Here is a 10,737-nt window from a genome sequence, read left to right as displayed (position 1 = left end):
AAAGAGAGTGTGTGTACGTGTGTATGCATGTACGTATTGGTGTGTGCGTGTATGTGTGTATCTGTGTGCGTGTGAATGTGTGCGTGCATGTGTATGTATGTGTGTGCGCGTGTGTATCTGTTGAATATGTGCGTGTATATGTATGTGTGTGAGCATGTGCACTTGGCTGTTTGTCTAAGTATTTATAATTCATAATTCTTCAATTTTCTTCGCTTAAAAGCAAATAATTTCCTACTTCCCTACTTTCTGACTTCCTGTCCCGAAATTACTCAAGGAATCATCTCTCTATTCTCTTCTCCTCCCCTCTTTCCCTAAATTACCATCTCCCTAGTCCCCCTCTCTTCTCTTTCTTTCTTCTATCTTCCTCCTTTATCTCCAATTCTGTCTCTTTCAAACACACGCGAACACGTGTATGCATGTGCAACTGTTCGAACATTTACGTACACTTAATTCGTAGTTTATGTATACTCCATAATTTTGAAATCGGAACTAAAATATCCACTTCCTATTAGACACCTTTCATTTGGTACGTAATTATAATAATTGCATATTTTTACATTCTCGTTGATTATTCGTCTATATTTAAATTATATGGCTTTCGCTTTGTCTCTCTCTTCAATATGTATGTATGCGTGTGTGTGTGTTTACTGTTTCGTTAAAGTAAGATAAACAAAAAAAGTACTATTTGTAGCTTGTGTAAAGATACGAGCTACAAATAGTTTCTTGCTTTAGAGACACTGGCCTACATAGGTTTTTATAACACGCCTTGTCTCTCTAAGCAATCTTCTGGCTCTGAGCACAAGATCTATTCTATTTTCAAAATTTGGACGCTGGTACAAGAAGAATCATGAGAAAAACCGATTAAGTAGGTGTAAAAGGTGGAAAGGTGAATAAAACCGGAAAAAGAAAAGAAAAAGTAGGAATTGTGTCCCCTGCGACCATAAATCCATAAATAAGCTAGTTGTAGAATACTTCAACGAGGTTGGATCCAAAGTCTACGAGGCTTCTAGAAAAGAAATTTATCCATAAGTTTGCATATGCTGAAAGTTTCAGATCTGATATTCAGCAGTGCCGTGGAATTCTTAGATTTAAAAAGAATATGCGGTCTTTCAGCTAGGCATAAGTTGCATACCTTAAATCCATTGACTAATGGCATGGATATCTCTACGATGCTTCACTTGATTCCATGCAGTTTGTCTCTGGTCTTCAAATCCCAAGCGTGGGTAGCAAGCTTAGTAGCGTTACTTTTTTTTCCAAAAGAAATGTATTCATGAGCACATTAAAGTATCTATCTATCTATCTATCTATCTATCTACCTATCTATCACTTTCTCTCTCGCTCTTTCTGTATATATATATATATAAAGAGAGAGAGAGAGAGAGAGAGAGAGAGAGAGAGAGAGAGAGAGAGAGAGAGAGAGAGAGAGAGAGAGGTTGGGAGGTAATGGTGACAATAAAACCCAAAGGTGTCAGGTAATGCTGAGTAAGAGGAATTTGCAATGCCTGCATATCTCATGTCTATTTTCATTCCTCCACTCTACTTCATATCTTATCTAAAATAACTATTGCTAAACCATTTTCTCACACCGTCTCCGATGAAGGGATATATGAAATAGCCCGGAAACAGCTGTAAGACTTAAAATGTTCTAAAATCTTTCACAGCCTTGGATTTTTATCTGAATCTGAAAATGTATATATATATATATATATATATATATATATATATTATATATATATATATATATATATATATAATATATATATAAATTTAAATGATCAGAAAATGGAGAAAACTTTTGAGCAACAAACAAACAAATTGACCAACATCAGTTCATTTTTTTTTACTGCAAAACATGACATAACATTTCTTACAACCGTTTCCATCTCCAATGTTAGTCGGTGCTTACGACAGAAATTCCGAGATTAATATCCGTCATCTTCATAGCACATTCGATCTAGTACATGGGACTTCATCAGAGTGAATGCAAATGCATAAAATAGGATAAAATAAATAATGAAGGGAAAAGGAAAGAACAGGGCCTCGAGATGACGCCATAAGGGTCAATATATTAAACTCATACCATCTTGCAGCATGGAGCTTGAAGTCGATAGGCAAAAGAGGGAACTAACCTGTGATTATCTATCTATCTATCTATCTATCTATCTATCTATCTATCTATCTATCTATCTATCTATCTATCTATCTATCTCTCTCTCTCTCTCTCTCTCTCTATATATATATATATATATAAATAGGTAGATACATAGATAGATTCATATGTAGATAGGTAGCTGGATGGATAGATATGTAGATAGAGATGTGTGTGAGTGTAAACGGAAATGGATACGCTAGGTGGAGCAAGTTACTTAAAAGATAAAGAAATGTAAATATATGTATAACAATATTTACATAATTTACATTCGACGGATATTTGTCCTCATCTTCTTTGTTGTTAACACAACAGCACAAGATCTGTCGAATGTAAATAATGTAAATAATGTACATAATTCCTCATATCTTAAATATAGATCTCTCTCTTTACTTGTTTCAGTCATTTGACTGCGACCATGCTGGAGCACCGCCTTTAATCGAGCAACTCGACCCCGGGACTTATTCTTTTGTAAGCCCAGTACTTATTCTATCGGTATCTTTTGCCGAACTGCTAAGTAACGGGGACATAAACACACCAGCATCGGTTGTCAAGCAATGCTAGGGGGACAAACATAGACACACAAACACACACATGCACATATATATATATATGTACATATATACGACGGGCTTCTTTTCAGTTTCCGTCTACCAAATCCACTCACAAGGCTTTGGTCACCCCGAGGCTATAGTAGAAGACACTTGCCCAAGGTGCCACGCAGTGGGACTGAACCCGGAACCATGTGGCTGGTAAGCAAGCCACTCACCACTCAGCCACTCCTGCGCCTATATATAAATTCAAATAATCAGAAAATGGAGAAAACTTTTGATCAACAAACAATCAAATTGACCAACATCGGTTGATATTTTGTTAAAGCAATAACAAGACATATAATCACAAGGCATTTGTTGTGGCTCTGCAATGCTCGTTCGCCCTTCGAATATATAAAGATGACCAGATTAGCATGTTTCTTGTGGGTTCTGAGGTGGCTTATTAGGCTCACATTGGCTTAAAACCCCCGGTTAAAGTGGGGCCACGTAGTAATAGAATAAAATTGCGGTGGCGGTCTTATTTCCCATGCAGCGTATTTCTCTTTCACTCTACATTACAGTTTTAATGTATCTATATTTTCACATATAATAATCTACGCTGCCATTTTCATATAAATAATATCATATATAAAGCTTTTGTAATATCTATTTGAGATCGAAAAGAACAAGAAAACCACTCAAGTAAAACGCAAAAAATATAACGTTAAAAAAAATGGCAGCATGTATTACATGAGAGAAAACCACGTTGCAGAGAACAGCAAATTGAGTTTATTTTGCCTACTTAGTAAAATTATGTAAAAACTGTCTGTCTAGTGTAGCTGAACATTCAACCATATCTGCTTCAGGTAATATTGTCTGTTACATCCTTCTGAATAGACGGAGAGGGCTTTTACTAGTGTTTATTAATGTTAGATACCGCATCTTGATTTAATGTACTGACGAAATTATATCTTATGAAAACATTGTTTAAACATTACTGCGAATATCTTTCTAGATTTCGAGATAAAACTCATGTATTTGTGAAAGCTTAATTACACATACAGAGACACACACAGATATATACCGACACACACGCACACACACACATACATACAAATATACATGTATACATTTATATATGCATATGAGCGAACATATACATGCATACACACATCATATTGGTATATATATGTGTGTGTGTGTGTACGTATATGTATATGTATGCATGTGTGTGTGTATGTGTGTGTGCGTGTGTAAGCGTATGTTTTAATATTTTGCTTTGGGTAAGGCGGTGAGGAGGCAGAATCGTTAGACGGACGGAATGCTTAGAAGTATTTCGCCCGTCGTTATGTTGTGAGTTCAAATTCTACCGAGGTCGACTTTGCCTTTCATCCTTTCGGGGTCGATAAATTAAATACCAGTGAAACACTGGAGTCAATGTTATCAACTAGTCCCCACCCACCCAAAGTTTAGGCCTTGTGCCTCCAGCAGAAAAGATTATTATTATTATTATTTGATTAAAATTCACAGCCTATTTTGCTAGATATGATGGTAAATGAGATGAAATTATATAAAAATTAAAATGGTACCATTTGAACCGTTATATACATTATCTACAACTCTTCTTCGATTTTTCACCATTATTTTAAACATAAAATAAAACACCTTTTTTTCCTTTTTTCTCAATTTAACATACTTATTTTCTTTTTAGTAGTACTTCATCAATGGTTCAATTTCTATTAAATCCACTACTGGTGGCAATTCTTTGAATTCCACCCTCACTCCTGGTGGGTCAATACTATCTCCACACATTTCTTCCAGTTTCTTGTAATTTTCCTTTTCCATCACTATCGCCTTCATATCCTCTGCATATATGTATGATGGTACTTTCACTCTTACTATTTCATTAAACCTGACTATCTTCTTCTCTGTTTTTACAGTCTTTGGCTAGGTTACCTAATACCATACTCCATTTCCTCCTTGTATTTTCTTTCCTTTATTTTGAACTCTTTCTTCTCTCTTTTCCTCCTCCACTCTAAATAGTCTCTCCATCTCCTCTTCGGCCAGTTGAATTTCCGAATCCTTTTCCACCGGAACAACTGATATCTTAACTTGTAACTCCACTTTCTTTTTACTTTCTTTCTCTCTCACCCTTTTATCTTCCTTCCTGCTGACCTCCTTCACAGTTTCTTCTCTCTTCTTTTTCCGTTTCTCTGGCGGGGATCCCATCCCACCACTGTAACTCTCAGTCTCACATCTTCTGGGAGGTCAATCTCATCCACAACACTGTTCAAATCGTCCATTGTTGCCTGTATAGTCAGTTCAATTACATAACCCCAGTAGTCCACCTTCTGGCTCCTCGTGGCCTTCAAAACCCTTCCTTCTTACATATTATACGTTATGGCTGTCATCAGCAATGCCTACTTCAGTTCGGGTGGCACCTTACCCACTCGCACTTTGGCCACACGTTTGCCGCAGTACGAAGGCAAGAGCACCCACTCCTCCACTCTTATAGCCTCCGGGGAGTGTTTAACTGCAACTCATTTTTACAGCTGGGTGAACTGGAGCAACATGAAATAAAGAGTCTTGCTCAAGAACACAACACAATGCCGGCCTCGGAATCGAACTCACAACTTCACAATCGTAAGCTTGACGCACTAACCACTGAGCCATGCACCGTCATACAGAAATAAAGAGATAGTTACCATGTGAAATTGGTTGAGCGTGATTTCGGCATATAGCGTGCTTTCCACAGGTTGAAAAATTACATGTCAGTCTAATTCATTTTTTTTTGTTGAGATTATACAGGATTGAGGTAACTCCTCCAGAGGTCATATAGAGATAATTAGAAGAGTGACATAGTTATCATGTGAAATTGGCTGAACGAGATTTCGGCATCAAGCGTGCCTCCCACGGGTTCAAAATGCAGTAGACTGACATGTAATTTTCGAACCTGTGGAAGGCACGCTAGATGCCGAAATATCGTTCAAATCAATTTCACATGATAACTATGGCACTCATCTATCTATTTATTTCTCAATTATTATTATTATTATCATTCTTCTTCTTCTTCTTCTTCTTCTTCTTATTATTATTGAGTGAGAGAGCAGTGCATGGCATAACTGTGACGCTGGGGTAAAATATATGTAGCCCAGTATACCCATCATTACTACTCGTCTGATAAGGGTACACTAGGCACATGCATCACAACCATATGTGCATGACATGGTGATCTCATATCAAGATAAGCAACACATGACCTTGCAGGTGGGGCCCAGTTGGAATTTTCTTCTGGTCAAGTAACCCATCCCACTCAAAAGGTCCCTGAATAAGGGTTGTTTAAGGATGTTGAACGAAACACCCATGTTTCCAGAGGTGAATTATTCAATCTCCAAAGAATCCCTCTCAACACATGGCTATAATGCTCCCCCACTACTTCTGCTCGTGATTAGAGATGCACATATCGTCAGCCACTAAGGGACATGCTCAACTGGTAACGGTCAAACAACTGACAAGCAAATCTGTGGTATTGAGCAGAATATTTGCTGTAGCCCATCTTTTATAACAAGACAAAACAATGTACATGATAACACTTCCAATCAGTTAAGAGCAAATCTGTGGTACTGAGCAGAATATTTGCTGTGCAAATCTGTGGTATTGGGCAGAATATTTGCTGTTTATTATTATTATTTACACAGTCTCTAACGCTAGAGATGTACTACGGTGCCAGCTGTTCACTACCAGTGAACAAAGGTAACATCCCTTATTTTCCGAGTACCATCCAAAGTATTCGAGCAGGTCCAAGCAGTGATGCTTTCTGCAAGTGCTTGCAGAAAACATCAGCATTGTCATTATTATTATTATTATTATTATTATTATTATTATTATTATTATTATTATTGTTATTATTATTATTATTATTATTATTATTATTATTATTATTATTATTATTATTATTATTATTATTATTATTGTTATTATTATTATTATTATTATTATTATTATCATTATTATTATTATCGTTGTTGTTATTCAAAATTACACATTATGGTGTCTTGCAGGTGGATCGAGTTACTGGTTCCATGTCTGTGCAACAAATGCTTTCACCATTCAGTCAGCCATGCATACATTCACATTCAAAAACATTAACACAAGCATAACGTTACAGTACAGTCGAAGAGGTAAACACGTACATGCCACATATTTCCAGTCTTGCAGAAGGTATCAAAACATACATTGACTCTATACCAGCCGTGGATGAAAGCAGCTTAAATTTTCTTTTTTTTTCTTCTTATATATCGATTCAAATCTCTGGCTAATCCAGACTTTTCGTAACCTACATCAATCGCATGATCGTATACACCCAACAGTTATTTGATTCGTAGTATTAAGTGTTATTGTATTTGTTTAATGTAGATGATAGCTAACCATCCATCGCAAACTATACATGTTTGTTGTCTGCAGAAATTGTTTCTCTTATTTCTTCCTGAAACAGTAGCTATCCACTGATCACCGCTGAAATCTAATTTCTAAGTGCTATAGTAGTAAACCATTATAAATGTAAGTATATTGTTCACATAAAACTCAATACCAGCTATTGCTTTCAGTTTATGGTTTGTGTTACCGTGTAAAACGCAGTGAATTTTGTAACTCTCGTTATCTTGGGGCTGTTTTGTTAACTGAAATGAACTTTATTGTCTCATAAGTCATTAAATGATGGAATAATGTCATCATATAATATATTTCAGATTGCTATAAATTTTGATGTACAATGGATTCAATAGGTTTTTAGAAATGTTATGAAATGAGAAATGTTGAATGTAGCTGATACACTTACCTTTGAAAAATGATGGTTCACAGTCTGTAAGAGGTGTATTCCTTTCTTTTCTCGACCTTTTCAAGCCTAGCTAGGCTCGTGGGCCCGGTTTCCCGGTTTCTGTGGCGTATGTGCCCCCCCCCACCAGCTGGACGGGACGCCAGTCCATCGCAGCGTTACACAAGAAACAGGAAGAGACAGTGTGAGAAAGAGTACAACAGGGGTCGCCACCACCCATTGCCGGAGCCTCGTGGAGCTTTTAGGTGTTTTCGCTCAATAAACACACACAACGCTCGGTCTAGGAATCGAAATCGTGATCCTCCGACTGTGAGTCTGCTGCCCAAACCACTGAGTCATAGCGCCTCCACAAGAGGTGTGTAGGTCCAAAGTAAATATATGAGAACGTTATATACTTGGCAGAAGAACCGACGAAGGAGATTTTACTTAACCACTCGATTTACTACATAGAGCCACGAAATTTCGAGTCGTTAGAATGTTGTACAGCATACCTCGCGCTACATGTTCTGGCCGCCTACGATTTGATTTCAAATCCTACCGTGGTCACCTTCGTTTTTTAACGGTTTGTAGTTTATAAGGAAAAACAAAACTTGGGTGGTAGACTGGTGGAAATGTAAGCACGTAGGATGGAGTGCCTTGCGGTATTTGTTACAGCTCTCTGCGAACTGAGTTCAAATTTCACCGAGGTCACCTCTGTTCTTTTCTCCTTTTTGGTGGAAATATAAGTAATGTTGTGTACCATACGGCATTTATTGTAGTTCTTTCCAATCTGAGTTCAAATCTCAGTGGCCTGCTTGCATCAGAAACATAATCCAACATTCAGTTTAACACCACCAGTTTGCATCATGAGTGCCGTTAATGGAGTAGAATCAGTTACAAACATTCGTGTCTGGTTTCCAGTGTAACGATTCCTTCCTGTCTCCATCCCATCGGTCTCGAACTCCACTAAAGGGTATTTTTTTTTACCTTACTGATCGTAAACGTGTTAGTGGATTCATTGGACATTTTAGCCCCAAATATACAAAATGGAGTGAGGGTAAGATCTGAAATATTTAGATCAACTTTCGCCCTTATCGGGATGACCAGCGAGAGAATAAAAACAACGACACCATTATCATCACCAACAGCAGCAGTAGTAGTTAAAGCAGCAGTAGTAGTCATAGCAGCAGCAACTAGACTGATGAGAATTGGGCTTACGTTTTAAGTTACTATTCCGATGAGGGATCGGATATGCCGGACTGGCTATATAAATGTTAAGATATAGGCGCAGGAGTGGCTGTGTGGTAAGTAGCTTGCTTACCAACCACATGGTTCCGGGTTCAGTCCCACTGCGTGGCATCTTGGGCAAGTGTCTTCTGCTATAGCCCCAGGCCGACCAATGCCTTGTGAGTGGATTTGGTAGACGGAAACTGAAAGAAGCCTGTCGTATATATGTATATATATATATGTAAGTGTGTGTGTATATGTTTGTGTGTCTGTGTTTGTCCCCCTAGCATTGCTTGACAACCGATGCTGGTGTGTTTACGTCCCCGTCACTTAGCGATTCGGCAAAAGAGACCGATAGGATAAGTACTGGGCTTACAAAGAATAAGTCCCGGGGTCGATTTGCTCGACTAAAGGCGGTGCTCCAGCATGGCCGCAGTCAAATGACTGAAACAAGTAAAAGAGTAAGTAAACCAGAATTAAACGGTATTGGCTTGACAAGTTCTTCTCTTCTCGCCCAACCCTTCATTCCAATCCTCCGTTTCTTCTCCACCTTCTCTTCCTCCTCATCGTTACCATATTCATCGTCGTCGTCATCATCATCATAAACGACTTGAAATTTCTTTATTTGGTAATGGGTACATTTGACATGATAAAACTGTAATGACACGACGACAACGACGATGAGACCAACATCGACGTCGTCGCCAATCACGTCGAAGACGACGATGATGAAGACGACGTAGACAAGTTGCATTGTGGGAAACCTAGATGCTAAATGCGCGGACGCTGACAGACTTACGACCATAAAAATACCAACCTCTATAAATCATCTATCTGTCTATCTATCTATCTATCTATCTATCTATCTATCTATCTATCTATCTGTCTGTCTGTCTGTCTATCCGTCTCTCTCTCTGTCTATCTGTCTGTCTGTCTCTCTATCTGTCTGTCTGCCTGTCTCTCTATCTGTCTGTCTGCCTGTCTATCTATCTATCTATCTATCTATCTATCTATCTATCTATCTATCTATCTGTCTGTCTGTCTGTCTGTCTGTCTGTCTGTCTCTGTCTGTCTGTCTCTGTCTCTCTCTCTCTCTCTCTCTCCCTTTATATAGATATATAGCTATAGATGAGTGTGTGTGTGTGTGTGTTTGTGTGTAATCAAGAAGTCCCCCATGAGTCTTGTGTTATTCTGTGTCAACAAGGCTTATATAATGCAGTAAAATAGATCAAAAGGGTGCCCTGAAATTGCAGTGAGAGGTGAAAAAATCCCCACGTTTCGGCCACGTTCCTTCGTCAGAGGAAAAGTTAAAAGACGGGAAGTTAATGAAATAATTCAGTTTTAATACTCTACGTTACACACACACACACACACATACACACACACACACACACACACACACACACACAAAACACCCATACACCACACACACATATATATATGTACAAGGAAAATAGTTGGTTGTACAATCTCAAAAAGAGGTCAGAGTTGTGACTATACTAACAGGTAAAGTTAATCGCCACATCAAAGTGGCTGTTCCGTGTTACTACTAGTTTAACCCTAGGCAGATCTTCCGCCAGCTGGTTAACGGTGGGGCGCTGCAAAGTTTCAGCTGCATTTCAAAACGAGTTCATGGTCAGCGCTATAACACGCCCTACACTCGTCAAAGGTAAACAGAAATATATAAAACTAGCAGTATCGCCCGGCGTTGCTCGGATTTGTAAGGGAAATAACTACATAAGCATTTTTAGAGATGTAAAGTATAATAGCCATCTCAATATGGCTAACCACAAAGGGGGGTGTTACTGTAGCTTTTTACGTTCTGAGATTTAATAATACATTTTTAGAGAGTTACTTCCCTTATATAATAGCAAAAAATGCATTAAAAATGGGAAAAAATGATGGTAAATTTTTTTTTGAATCGTAGACTCATCGTAGACGCGCGCTAATACCCAGAAGGGCTCCATATGAATCACGACTATATGATACCCGGTTTTGGTTACACTGCACCGCAA

At 38.2% G+C, this 10,737-nt stretch overlaps 1 long non-coding RNA gene across 1 annotated transcript in view; it reads right to left on the bottom strand.

The window, feature by feature from the left end:
- Positions 1 to 2,023: 2,023 nt before the first annotated feature.
- The window catches only part of LOC118764061, a 21,172-nt gene continuing 12,458 nt past the window's right edge, over positions 2,024 to 10,737 (bottom strand). The window contains exon 4 of the long non-coding RNA XR_004999849.1: positions 2,024 to 2,129. This is a non-coding gene — a long non-coding RNA (uncharacterized LOC118764061). The remainder of the gene's footprint in view (positions 2,130 to 10,737) is intronic.

The sequence above is a fragment of the Octopus sinensis genome, linkage group LG7 (assembly GCF_006345805.1).
Source record: "Octopus sinensis linkage group LG7, ASM634580v1, whole genome shotgun sequence".
Classification (NCBI taxonomy): Eukaryota; Metazoa; Mollusca; class Cephalopoda; order Octopoda; family Octopodidae; genus Octopus; species Octopus sinensis.
The sequence above is the reverse complement of the archived record's forward strand: the minus strand, read 5'-3'. Positions and strand labels throughout refer to the sequence as shown.